The following is a 13,172-nucleotide window of genomic DNA, read 5'->3' as shown; positions in this document are numbered from 1 at the left end:
CAATCCTGTATAAAACCAATTTGAAGACATTAAATCGCACCAAAACGTAACAATTTTACAATCTAGAATTCCTGATTACTTAAAATCACTTATAATGGAAATGTAACGTTTTGGTGAGAACCTGCACAGATATTACTGAACATTAATCAAAGTTCTCTAAAACAATGTATCCGGGGAAAACGTTACTAAAGCCGCTGCATAAGGATGCGTTTTGAGTATCAATCCCGGAGAGATACCCAAGTATTCCGCAGGATCTTAGCTCTGAAAATCCCTCTAATTTATAGTAATAGTTCATTACAGTTCTCGGGTTTAGTGTCTGTGCCGTTAGTTCATGCCATGGCTTGCCTACCGTATTATAGTTTACTGAGTTCCAAACAACGCAACGCGGGAATGTTTCGCGTGTGTTTCCCGTATGTTCGCGTATTATAACACTTGCCGACAATTGAGTTATCTATCTCAACGGCGTGTTCCTTGGTACTTATGGTTTAAGATTATTGAGTATAAACTCTGAAGCACTGTTAATATTTTAATAAATAAATGATTTATTTATATTATTTTTTGACATCTCATCAAAGATGAAGAAGAATATGGAAGTCTGGGCATTTACGGGGCTGACGACCGTCATAGGCTGGTTAAAGCGATCACTTTACACACGTGTAATATTCACCAATTCTACCCATTATTGACAACCACACTACTCAAATTCTTGGAAGTTCTATATATATGAACCAATTTAGAAACCTTGTTCTTGAATCACTAGAACTTTACTAGATACATCTATTGTATTTAGTATGTGAGGTAAGAATCCTGGATTATAATCACATACATAAGAAATGCCAGAAAATACCATTTTCATTTTTATTAATTTATGACACCTGTTATATTGACATATCATCCGTAGGGTGAATAATCCAGTGTTTGACATAATATGTTATAAATAATATTTATTTTTAATTTATGTTTTACTTGGTAAATAACACTATTATTGTTATATAATATTTCACACGACAAACTACACAAACAGTCGAAGAATTCCTTCGAGACCCAATCTTCATTGTACATACAAAAAGGAAGTGGTATTTGCCAAGTAAATCTAAACTTTTAAAATAAAAATGGATAAATTTTACAACAAAGTGACTCCCGAATCAATCAAGGAAAAATCAAATAATATTAGTTTTGCATTTAATTTATTCGAAGTATAGATTCAATTATTTTACGTTGGATTTGGTTTCGCAACAGCAAGTAAGGAAGGAGTTTGACCGCGGGACGTAGTATAACGTACCTACAAGGGGGTAGTTCTGTATTCTGTTGCTAGTTACTAAAGCCAGTTTGGTTTCGGGCTTCTGCATAACAATGCCATTCTACTACAAACTTTCGACTACACCCTACTGCCTGTTTATTCCAAATAAACGCAATTCACTAGACCTATTTTGAATATGGCTAAATGTTTTAATTTTCAATTGAGTTTCTGCCTGATCTAGTTACTGACTTCAAAGAAACCCATTTATTTGGGCGAATATATTATGTGCATGCATACGTGCATGCTCGCACATCGACGCCGGAAAGCGAAAAGCTTCGAACAAACACTTTATACAAGAGCAATTTACATACTGTACAAAACTTGTGATTTTCTAAAAGTATTCAGTGCCAAGATAGATTTTGAATACTAATGTGAATGGTATACGGTATGGAATAACAATTTTTATTAGAGAGATTAAAATAGTTTAAAGGTAAAACAAACCCAAATTAGAATTTGTATTAAAATGTTCATTAAGCTCATTAGAAATATGACAAATTTTGATTACTGAAATCCGATTAGTTATCAAAATCATGAGAAATCGATGTTTGTGTATCAATTTTTTATGATAAAATAATTTAATAAAAAAACTGTACCTTTTAATAAAATAACATTTTAAACTAATGCTTTTACTTGTATTATGCGTACCTAGTGTAAATTCATCCAGAGTTTTGTGAATAATGTTCATTATTCCAATTGAACTTAGATGAGATTATACGATTCCCATTTGATTTTTATTTTGAAATATACCCAAGTAAATAAAACTGGTCTTTGTTTAGATAATCTAGAATAATAAAAAATAATTAAAGCAAACAATAAAGACTTTCCCATAATAAATAACCAACTAAATTTAACTTCGAGTTCAATATTAAGAATATTATAATTGTGATTCATTTGTCTTCTTCCGCTCTTTCGAAGTTTTATTTTTATGCAGATGTCAAATCGTAATAATTTAATTTCAATTTTATTTTAATGACCCGATGATGGAATGATTATTCCGAAATTGGTAGTTACTAATAAGTGTTTATAAAAGTGGTATTACAACACAAAGTGAACAATGAATGATACAGAGAGTGTTTTATCTTAATTTTAACTTTCTGCTTACAATCGCTGTGTATTTCAGCATGACAGATTGCCAATAGCAGGACTAGAGGCGGTCTGTAAACCTCTTGAGGGTGGAGAGTGGGCTTTTAATTTTATCACCCCGGTCCGCCGCTTCTCTTGATATCGAGCGGCCGCCCCCAAAGGATTGGAAATAAAATACTGATCAAATCCAATCTGAGCAAAGCTCTCTACTTTATTAGCCTATTTGTCGCTTAGTTAAGGGCAGCACAGGGTCGTCAGAGGGTATTTTAAAACGCGAATTGAAGTTCTAATGGATTTTACATGCAAATGGGTTGTGTCTCAGGCTAAAATAAACGTTTATGCTTATTTTACATATTAAATGTTAAATAAAACACTTATTTTTTGAGCCTACGAAGTTCCTCATTATCTACAAACTTTTAGTATTTTTTTTTAATTGAACGGAATTAATTTATAGTTTAATAACAAGTCATATATTAAATGACTTATTTTTAAACTATAAATCATATTTTATTTTTTAAATCATATTTTATAATTAAGTAATATTAATTAATTATCTTGACATTAGCAAAAACAATATATTTTATACACAACGCCATTATATATATTTTTAAAAAAAAACTGTATTTTATTGTTAAAAAAAAAAGCGTTGCTTTGAAATGCCATAACTAGGCGAAACAATTGTCACAAAATTGATTTTTACGTGTTTTTTTTTTAAACAATAAAGTACAACTTAGTAAGACTCAAAAAAACAGTGTTAGATTTCACATTTACAACATAAATTAAAATAGAGTTCTATAAATTAAACGCCAAATCTATAAATGCTTATATTTATACTAAAATTATGCATTAATTCTTTTGGTATTCACTTTGTGGTATATCACTAGTTCTTAAAATCTGTTGTGACACGTGTTTCGATGCATTCCGTATAATTTTTGGATACGGATTTTCGTATACGGTGTTTGAAAATGATGCGAGATGCATCGAAATACGTGTCTTATTAGATTTAAAGAAAAAGTGGTATTTACCTAGTAAAACTTAAATTAAAAGTAAAATAATGCAGTAACTTAGATATTTGGAACTAATTCTTTAATAAAATGTATCTAAAATCGACAGTTGAATTTTTTTCTACAAGTTTCAAGAATTCGAGAAGTGCGGTTGGCAATCGTGGGTACAGTCGGTAAATGTGATCACTTAACCAAACCTATCGTAAGTTTCGTAAATGCTAGAATAGAGGTCTATGCCTAGACTAGACTATATTCTTCTTCATCTTTGTTGAAATGTCAACAAAAAAATCTAACAAATTATATCCCAGTTATCTGATTAATTTTAGTAACAAACTTTATACCTACGAAATGAACGTTAATTGCCGGCTCTGTTTGTCCTATGTAAATTAAGGTATGTGTGCGTAAATACATACATCGGACGTTGGCAAATGAACTATTGTTTCACGACGAATTGGTTTTAGTTCGCATTTTTCTCTACCAAACGGTTTTATTTGTAGGCAATCATTTTGTACTGTAACGGTTATTCAATTGTGAATAATTTGTTTTTTTTGTTGGAAAAACTGTTTAAATCAAACTTTCAACATTAATCGATTTCGTGTATTTGGAAAGTATGTTTTCTAGAGATGGAAAGATAACAGGGTGAATGGCGCACTGAAATCAGTTGTTGCAAGAACAAATGCCTAACAACGGAAACAAAACAACTAGCTCTGATGTAAAACGGTACACGGAAGTGAGGTATGGAGTTGGTAATAGAATGTTGAATGTATACTACTGTAGAAATGCGATCTCTCAAACGAGTGTGCCTCAAAATTATGTATAATAGACGTTCGAATGGTTAAATTAGGAAATAATACAAGGCTGAGAATATATGTACATTAAAAATTGAAAACATGAAATTAAAACATTGAGTTTGCAAAAAATTATAAAAGTAGACTGAATGCAGTCGAAATACGATCACTCAAACCAATGTGCCCAAAATTGTGTATAATAGAATGTATAATTGAATGTATAATAGAATGTATAATAGAATGGTGAAATAAGGAAATAATACAAGGCTGAGAATGTATGTACATGAAATTGAAACATGGAGTTTACAAAAAATTATGATAGTAGACTGAATGCAGTCGAAATGCGATCTCTTAGGCGAGTGTGCGGCAAAACGGTGTATCATAGACGTTCGAATAGTGATATTAAAAAAATAATAATGCAAGGCTGAGATGAGCATTATCGAAAAATATGATAGAGGTGTGTTGAGAATGCAGCGAATAGGTAAGAAAAGAATGACAAAGAAATATGCGAGGTGAATGTAGTTGGAAGAACAAGTACAGGAAGAGTAAGGGAAGCTTAGCATGATAAAGAACTTCATATATAATACTTGGGCGTGAACAAGTCAGGAGTCTGTATGAGGAGATCCATGAATCCATGAATGTGAAAGAGGGGTGTGGTTTTCTACCGTCTATACTCTCGAGTTGAAATAGTAACACCTATGTACGTGAATACATGTATATTTTCATGCACAAACAAAATTATAATTAACTGACTAACTAACAAACTAACCATCACCCCGCTTCCCCCCAGGGGTTAGCAGAAAAAATAGAACGCCACACCAATCTGTCTTTGCAAACAATATTCGCCTCTTCCACATTCATGCATCTCCTCATATATAATTCTTCTAACCCTTATTTGCATCCAATGGTGCATAGGGCACTGCATTGTATTGACGCAGTGTTATTTAGATCTTAACTTACATAAAGGCAAGGTGATCACTTAGGCTTCAGGGACCAGTCGAGAGTAATATTTAATATACATATATATTATAGTGAATATTTATTTTCACCCCGCGTCCTGGGAATCAAACCCGGGACCTCCATCACGGTAGCTAAACACCCTAACCATTACACTACGGAGGTGGACTCCTCATACATACCCGCAGATTATTCCGACTCCTGACCTGAGCACATTCAAGTATTTGAAATACATTCTTGATCATTCCAAATTTAAAAAAAAATATATTTAAAAAAATAAAAAAAATTAAACACGTGTCTTATGAACGATCAACCAATGTTTTTACGTTGAGATGGTTGAGCTCAATACCACATTTTTGGTACTTCAACCCACTAACTTATTATGTTGGTGGAACTAAAGAGAGTCATTAATTTTTATCTTTTCAAGAAAGATAATATGTAGCCCGTTTTTTTAAATAACTACATATATTATAATATGTTTCGACTCTTATGTAGGATATCTTACGTTATAATAAGTAACATATAACACAGTTCAGAATTACGGTAAAGTGTTTTTGATACATAATATATTAGTTTAAAATGCTAAGCAGATGTTTATAGTTTTGAACTTGTTACACACTATATTATTTATTGATTCGGCATTAACTTTGTGGAATGACATGTTGATTATTTAAAAAAAAAACTTGAATATACCACATTAATGAGTTTTATTTATATATACGACTAGTTTCGAAAACTTTGTTTTTTTTTACCAAATTTTTACCAGTCGAGAAAAACTTATGTTTTCATCTTCTGGTAAAAACTAAAACTAACGATCAAAAAATATATTTAGGGGTTAAGGAACAAGATTTTTTGTGAAAGGAAACATTCATAATAATGGTGACGTATTTTGAAACAGTATATTATAAATTAACGTTTTATCTGAGTTTAAATTTGTACGTATTTCTAAATTTTCTAAATTTTCTAAATTGTTTGTGACTTGACCTTTATTTGTAACAGACTGTAATAATTTAAGTGTATGAGAGTCAAATGAGTGGTTAGTTTCCATGATATGTTTTGCAAATTCCAAAAAGTAATTACTTGTTAGTCGACGGCAATATTCTCTTATTTTAATTTTTAGACTTCTCGCAGTTTGGCCAGTATATTTTTATCGCAGTCACAGCAAGAAATTTCATAAATACCGCTTCTATCTAATATGTTTACTTATGATTTTGATTTTTTGTTACACGCTGTTGAATTTAAAATGCTTAGAATTTATTATATACAGTACCGTTTGTATCAAATATTTTCGATGAAATCGTATAATCATTATTATTTTAATACCGTGTTTATTCGAACAGGTTTTTTTAATACGTTTGTAAATTTTATTATGAAAAAGGTTTAATTTTTATTTTGTTCTAGAGGCTTTGAAAAATTGTCTTGTTATTATTTTCCAAGAACAAAGTGTAATAATAATAATCATATTTTGGTAATTCTTTGGCGACAATACGTGTGTCTTCTCGTGGCCAGTCGCCTACTCATTTTGTATACTGAGAGTACATCCTTAATACAGCTATCGTTCTTGAGGTCGGTGTAAATTGTAATTGTTTATTTGTGAGAAATAGATTAATAAGCATTGTGTCCGATAAATTATATTATTTTTTGCTGCATTACTGAATTTAATTAATTGATTCTGCAGTCACTTTATAGTAATTTCCATAATTTTGCAAATTTTGATGTTACTCGGTAAATACCAGTTTTTCTTCAAATCTATTAAAACACGTGTTTTGACAAATTCACCATAAACTAGTCATATATACATAAATAAAACTTATTAAGTGGTTTATTAAAGTGTTAAATTAAAAAAAATAATCAACATGTTATTCCACAAATTTGATGCCGAATCAATAAATAAAAAAATTCAATATCATTATCAAACACCGTATGAGTACCGTTTTTATGTTTATGTACCAATTGATAAAAACTTAGAAACAGCTCCAACCCCCTCGTTTTCCTTCATCATCGTAAGAGTAAAACCTAAAAATTTATACTAAGCTTCACAAACGGTGTTTGTTAATGATGCTGGATGCATCAAAACACGTATCAAAATTATATAAATTATAAGGAATTTTGTATACTTTGCATCAATGATTCTAAATGAAATACCGGCCTCACCCTTTAGTGGACACTGGCATGGTTTTCTGCCGCCTCCGTGGTGTAATGGTCAGCGTGTTTAGCTACCGTGCTGGAGGTCCCGGGTTCGATTCCCAGGGGGGGGGGTGAAAATAAATATGAGTGAATTTACACCGTAATATTTATTAAATATTAGCCTGGACTGGTTCCTGAACCGCAAGACTGATCACCTTGCCTTCATGTGGGTAGTGATCAATAAAACACCGCATCAATTCGATGCAGTGCCCTATGCACCATTGCGTGCGGATAAGGGTTATAAGTAAGTAATAAGGCAATCATCTCATCAAAGATGAAGAAGAATATGGAAGTCTGGGCATTTACGGGGCTGACGACCATCATAGGCTGGTTTAAGTAATCACTTTACACACGTGTAACATTGAATGTGACATTGAATGTGTGAATGTTACACGTGTGTAAAATGATAACTCAAACTAGTCTATGACTGTCGTCAGCCCCGTAAATGCCCAGACTTCCATATTCTTCTTCATCTTTGATGAGATGTCAAAAAAATACTAACCTTGTTGAAAATTTACGATGATGTCAAAAATACTATATATTTATTTATTGAAATATAAAGTTATCTTGTACCGCTTAAAACTAGGTGTTTAAGGTAATTTCACAACTATTCTCATTGAGGATGTTAGGTTGAGATCAAAGTTCTCAAAGTTTCAGGAAAATACCTGAGCACATTTCATGATGGCAATTCAACGCGTTTCCTGAAGTTGTTCAGTGAGAATTATTATGCAATCGAATGGTAAAATAGAAAATGGATTGACGGGAAATGGAATACCTTTGAGAAATCGTGGCATCTTTAATGTTTTTTAAAATTTATATAGCGTTTAAAATTTGATTAACAATAGAAACCAAAAGCTTAAATTTTTTTTAAAATTGATTTGGCAGTCATATTGTGGTAAAATTTGTCATTTTTGAAAAGTTTTACCAAGTAAATATCACCGTGGTATTTTAATTTTAAATTAATATAGATTTTTTTTAAATCTCAAATTTATTCTAAACGACGTTATTGTTACATTTCGAGTGTGTCCAATACTTGTTCACATTCACAATAAAAAGCTCCTTTCATCTCAGCAATAGATGTCTCTAGTGAAATTCTAGTGATTCAAGCACAATGTTTCGACAGCATTTTGAGTGTGTCCAAACACTTGTTCACAAAATCTGGATTATCTCCAATTACAGGAGTTATTTTCATATTATTTATTGGTTGTCAACAATGGGTAGAATTGGTGAATGTTACACGTGGGGAAAGTGATCACTTAAACCAGCTTATGACGGTCGTCAGCCCCGAAAATTCTCAGACTTCCATATTCTTCTTCATCTTTGATGAGATGTCAAAAAATAATACAATGTTTGGAAATTGGATCATATACATATATAGAACTTCCAAGAATTTGAGTTGTGTGGTTGTCAATCATGGGTAAAATTCGTTAATGTTACATGTGTGTTAAGTGATCACTTAAACCAGCCTTTGAAGTTATTGCAATTCAAAAATTTAACACCAAATTAATATCTAAAGCGTACAATCCGACTGACTCTATCTCGGAATCGATACAAATTTTGCCTTTTGAATTTAAATACCTTACATTTAACAAAAGATGTAAAGTGAAAGCATCCAGCAGGATGTACTTTTCAACAAGCGAGGAGTAATACAGTTGAATCACTCATTTTATTGGCGCATCCATCGGTGCATTAACCGCCAGTTGCATGTTGGTAATGACATTTACTGCATTTTATAACTTCTCGGCTTCGGGAACAAAGAGTATAAGTTTCTCTAAATGGTTTCCACGACTTGCAAGATAACTTATAAATAGATATGTGTTTCAAAACCTTTTCCCCTCCCCCCATTTAATTCAATTTCATTTAAATTCAACTTTATCTTAAAAGTCGAAACTTAAAACACAGTAAGGGACATTTTTTTGTAGTACGTTTTTTTGCATTTTTCGACAGTAGGTGTTACTTAGTCCAAAAAAGCAAATAAAACGTAATACAAAAAAATGTCTCTTACTGTGTTTTAAGTTTGGACAGCCGACGTGTTCTGATGTTTTTAATATCATTATCGAATACTTTATGTGAAATATGAGAGCAGTGATGTTAGAGAAAGAAAAGCAGCATTATGTTGAATGCATTGAAACACGTGTAACAATACATTTGAATTCTTCAAACCCTCATCTGCACCCAATTGTGCATAGAGCACTGTATCATGTAAACGCAGCGTTAATCTTGATCGTAAACACACGAAGGAAAGGTAATCAGCTTTCTGCTTTGGGTCCTTTAGTCCAGGGTAATATTGAATAAACATTATAGTGAAGAAGCACTTATATTTATTTGAACCCCCCTGGGAATCGAACCCGAAACTTCCAATACGATACCCGAGCGTGCTGACCATTACACTACGGAGGCGGATGAATTTAAAAAGATGGTGATATTTTATACTCTTTTACGCTAAATTTAATATACATAGATAGTTATTTATACAAAGCGACTAACAAATCAAATGAAATTAAATATATCCAGATTTTGATAGACGATTTTAAGAGGTTATGTAATTATTTTTAACCTTACGTTTCAGAAAATAATTTTTCTCATAGCAACCTCAAAATTTTCCATGTATAATCATAATAATAAAGTTTAAAAAAAATTAAATGACTTATGGGTGTCGGCATTAACTTCAGACCTCGTATAAAAATGAAAGAGTTTCTGCTCAATAAATAGCTTCTTTCATCTCACCAATAGATGTCTCCAGTAAAATTTTAGTGATTCAAGCACAATGTTTGGAAATTGAACCATATATATATATAGAAGTTCCAAGAATTTTAGTAATGTGGTTGTCAATCATGGATAGAATTGGTGAATGCTACATGTGTAAAGTGATAACTTAAACTAGCTTATGACGGTCGTAAGCCCCATTAATGCCCAGACTTCCATATTTTTCTTCATCTATGAATATGACACAAAAAAAATTCCGAAACGATAAATAAAACTTCTTCATTTAGGTTGAGATGTCAAAAAAATAATGTTTTGAATGTTTGTTATAAATCATGATATTAATATCCATACATTATAATTTACTTGGTCGTTAATGAAAAAGTGTAGAATCGGGGATAGTAAACTTCAATTAGCGTACCATAATTTCCATAAGATTTACATTTCCTTCCACAACTGGTCTTTTTGCCAACAGATAACTAATTTGCATAGAAAAAATAAGTCTTAGCGCGTCTGGAAGGAAATCGTCTCATGGTTCTAAGGGTCTTATTGCGTAACAATTCTGAATCTTTTTTGATCTAAAAGAGTAGTTACTTGTTACTTAGGTAAAAAATATATAAGAAACCCAAACCATAATTATTTTTCATAATTGGAATAAAACCCAACGAAAATTCAAGTAAAACCTAGAAAAAAATCATATATCGTAGTCGTACGGGAGAAAGTGACCAACTAATAAAACGTAAAATGTTCAGTAGGGCCATTTAAGTCACTTTTGCTTGACAAGAAAATAAACCTCAATGCAGTTAGTCGTTTTTTTAACGAGTCAATACTTGTTCACAATTACATACGAATGAAAGAGTTTCTGCTCAATAAAAGCTTCTTTCATTTTACCAATATATCGTAGTCGTACGGGAGAAAACCAACTAACAAAACGTGAAATGTTCAGGAGGGCCATTTAAGTCACTTTTGCTGGGCAAGAAAATAAACATCAATGCAGTTTGTCATTTTTTAACAAGTCAATATATTATAATTACAAGTTAATAATCCTTTGGGATTTTTTCAGGACAATATTAATCTAGTAAGATATCAAATAGTCAATGATCACATTTTTGTAAAAAATGCACTTGGTCACTTTCTCCTGTATGAGTACGATATAATTAGCCATCACGCCACTTTTCCACATGTATAGGTAGAGAGAATAGAACGCCACACCAATCTGTCTCTGAAAAAAAATCATTACCTCTTCCGTATTCATATATCTCCTCATATATACCCGCCGATTATTCCGACTACTGAGCTGACTACGCCTAAGTATTTGAAATACTTGATTATGCCACGTTTTTTTCTGTCTTCATTTGCTCCTATTTCCAACTAGTCCAAACCATCTCAACACTATTTTTTTTTAAATCAATCGATAATGATTTTCTCAGTTTTGTATTATTTCCTCATTTCACATTCAGAAGCATCGTTTTGGCGCTCATTTGTTTAAGAGATTGAATTAATCATAACACGAATTACAGCTAGTGTTTTTGCCTAGAATTTTCACACATCAATTACACGAAATTATAGTAACTTTAAACACAAAGAGTAAATCTACTCACGAGTAGGCATAGGCTATAAATCTTAATAAGTTGAAGCCTAAGTAGGCTCACGATAAGTGGCGTTTCATAAGCTAGATTTTAGAGTCACTACGTTAGGGGAATATAATAAAACTATTATTTTACAATTTATTTGCTTTGCCTGTACATTTATAGTTATTTGGTACCAAAATGATTTATGTATTTATTTTTAAATCAAACACAGATTTTTTGAGTCTACTAAGTTGTATTGTACTATCAAAAACACATAAAAAATTAATATTGTGACAATTGTTTCGCCTAGTTATGGCATTTTTAAACATTCGATGGAAAATACCATAACAAGGCAAAACAATCATCAGAATATTAATTTTTTATGTGTTTTTGTTAGTAACATACAACTTGGTTAACTCTAAAAAAACTGTGTTTGATTTAAAAGTTAATATATAAATTAAAACGGAGTTCTACAAAGTAAACGCCAAATCAATAAAAAAAAAACAAAATGATTTTTTCATCGCAACCTAGTTTTTCCTGAAACAAAGTTAAACCAATCAGGTATTCTAAATCGGATTTTCGATTCATTGCAACCAGAACACTTGAAATCTTTTCTCTTTTTCCAATAAGGCTTTAAACGTATTATTCCATTCAACCCTTGGTTTCCCTTGTGCCCGCACCCCGGGACAGACGAGCCGGCCACGTATTTATTTCCGACGACTCTCTCATTTGAATAAAGTGCTGGGAAGTGTGAATGCATAAATATGCGCCGAGGGGCACCGGGACGCGGACGCCCCCGACGGCCAAAGGGTTGGGAATGCATCAGCGCATACGTATGTGCATAATATATTGCATTATGCCGAGATCTGATTACCTATCTTGGCGGGCTCAGTGCATTTGATTACAATTACCGGACTGTTACGTACAACTGTTGATTATAAGTGCAAGGTTTTATATTTAAAATAATTTTTATTTTTATTTTTTCGTTAGTTTTTTTTACCAGAAGATGAAAACATGTGTAAGTTTTCGAAACTAGTCGCATATATAAATAAAACTCATTAAGTGGTATATTCAAGTGTTTAATTTTTAAGAAATTATCAACATGTCACTACTCAAAGTAAATGCCAAATCAATAAATAATATAATATTTTCAAGTATAAATAAATATTTAAAAAAAACGTTTTTAACTTTTTTTGTTTTTGTTTAAGGTAGTAAAAAGAAATTAAACATAGAAGAAAATAATTATACATGTATAGAAAAGAGCATTCTTTCAGTTGTATAATTGAAATACTATGTAAATATTATAGTTTTATACTACTAAGTATTAACAGTAAAGGTAAATTTTATATTTTATTCAGAAATATTACTCTCTTTACAACGATTAATTACAACCTTGTATCGGGTTGTGGTCGCTTGGTTAATGTCGCGGACTCTTAAGTCAGAGTTTCTAGGTTCGGACCCACTCTACCACAATTTGACCTATGATTTATCTACCACTATGAATCGCATAGGCTCACAGAAATAGTTTGAAATTAAAATATTTGGGTAAATAATAAAAACGCTCTCTTTTTTACTGTAA

This window comes from Brachycentrus maculatus, unplaced genomic scaffold (assembly GCF_059751285.1).
Source record: "Brachycentrus maculatus isolate JH-2025_06_01 unplaced genomic scaffold, ASM5975128v1 h1tg000218l, whole genome shotgun sequence".
Lineage (NCBI taxonomy): Eukaryota > Metazoa > Arthropoda > Insecta > Trichoptera > Brachycentridae > Brachycentrus > Brachycentrus maculatus.
This window is presented reverse-complemented; position numbering follows the sequence as displayed.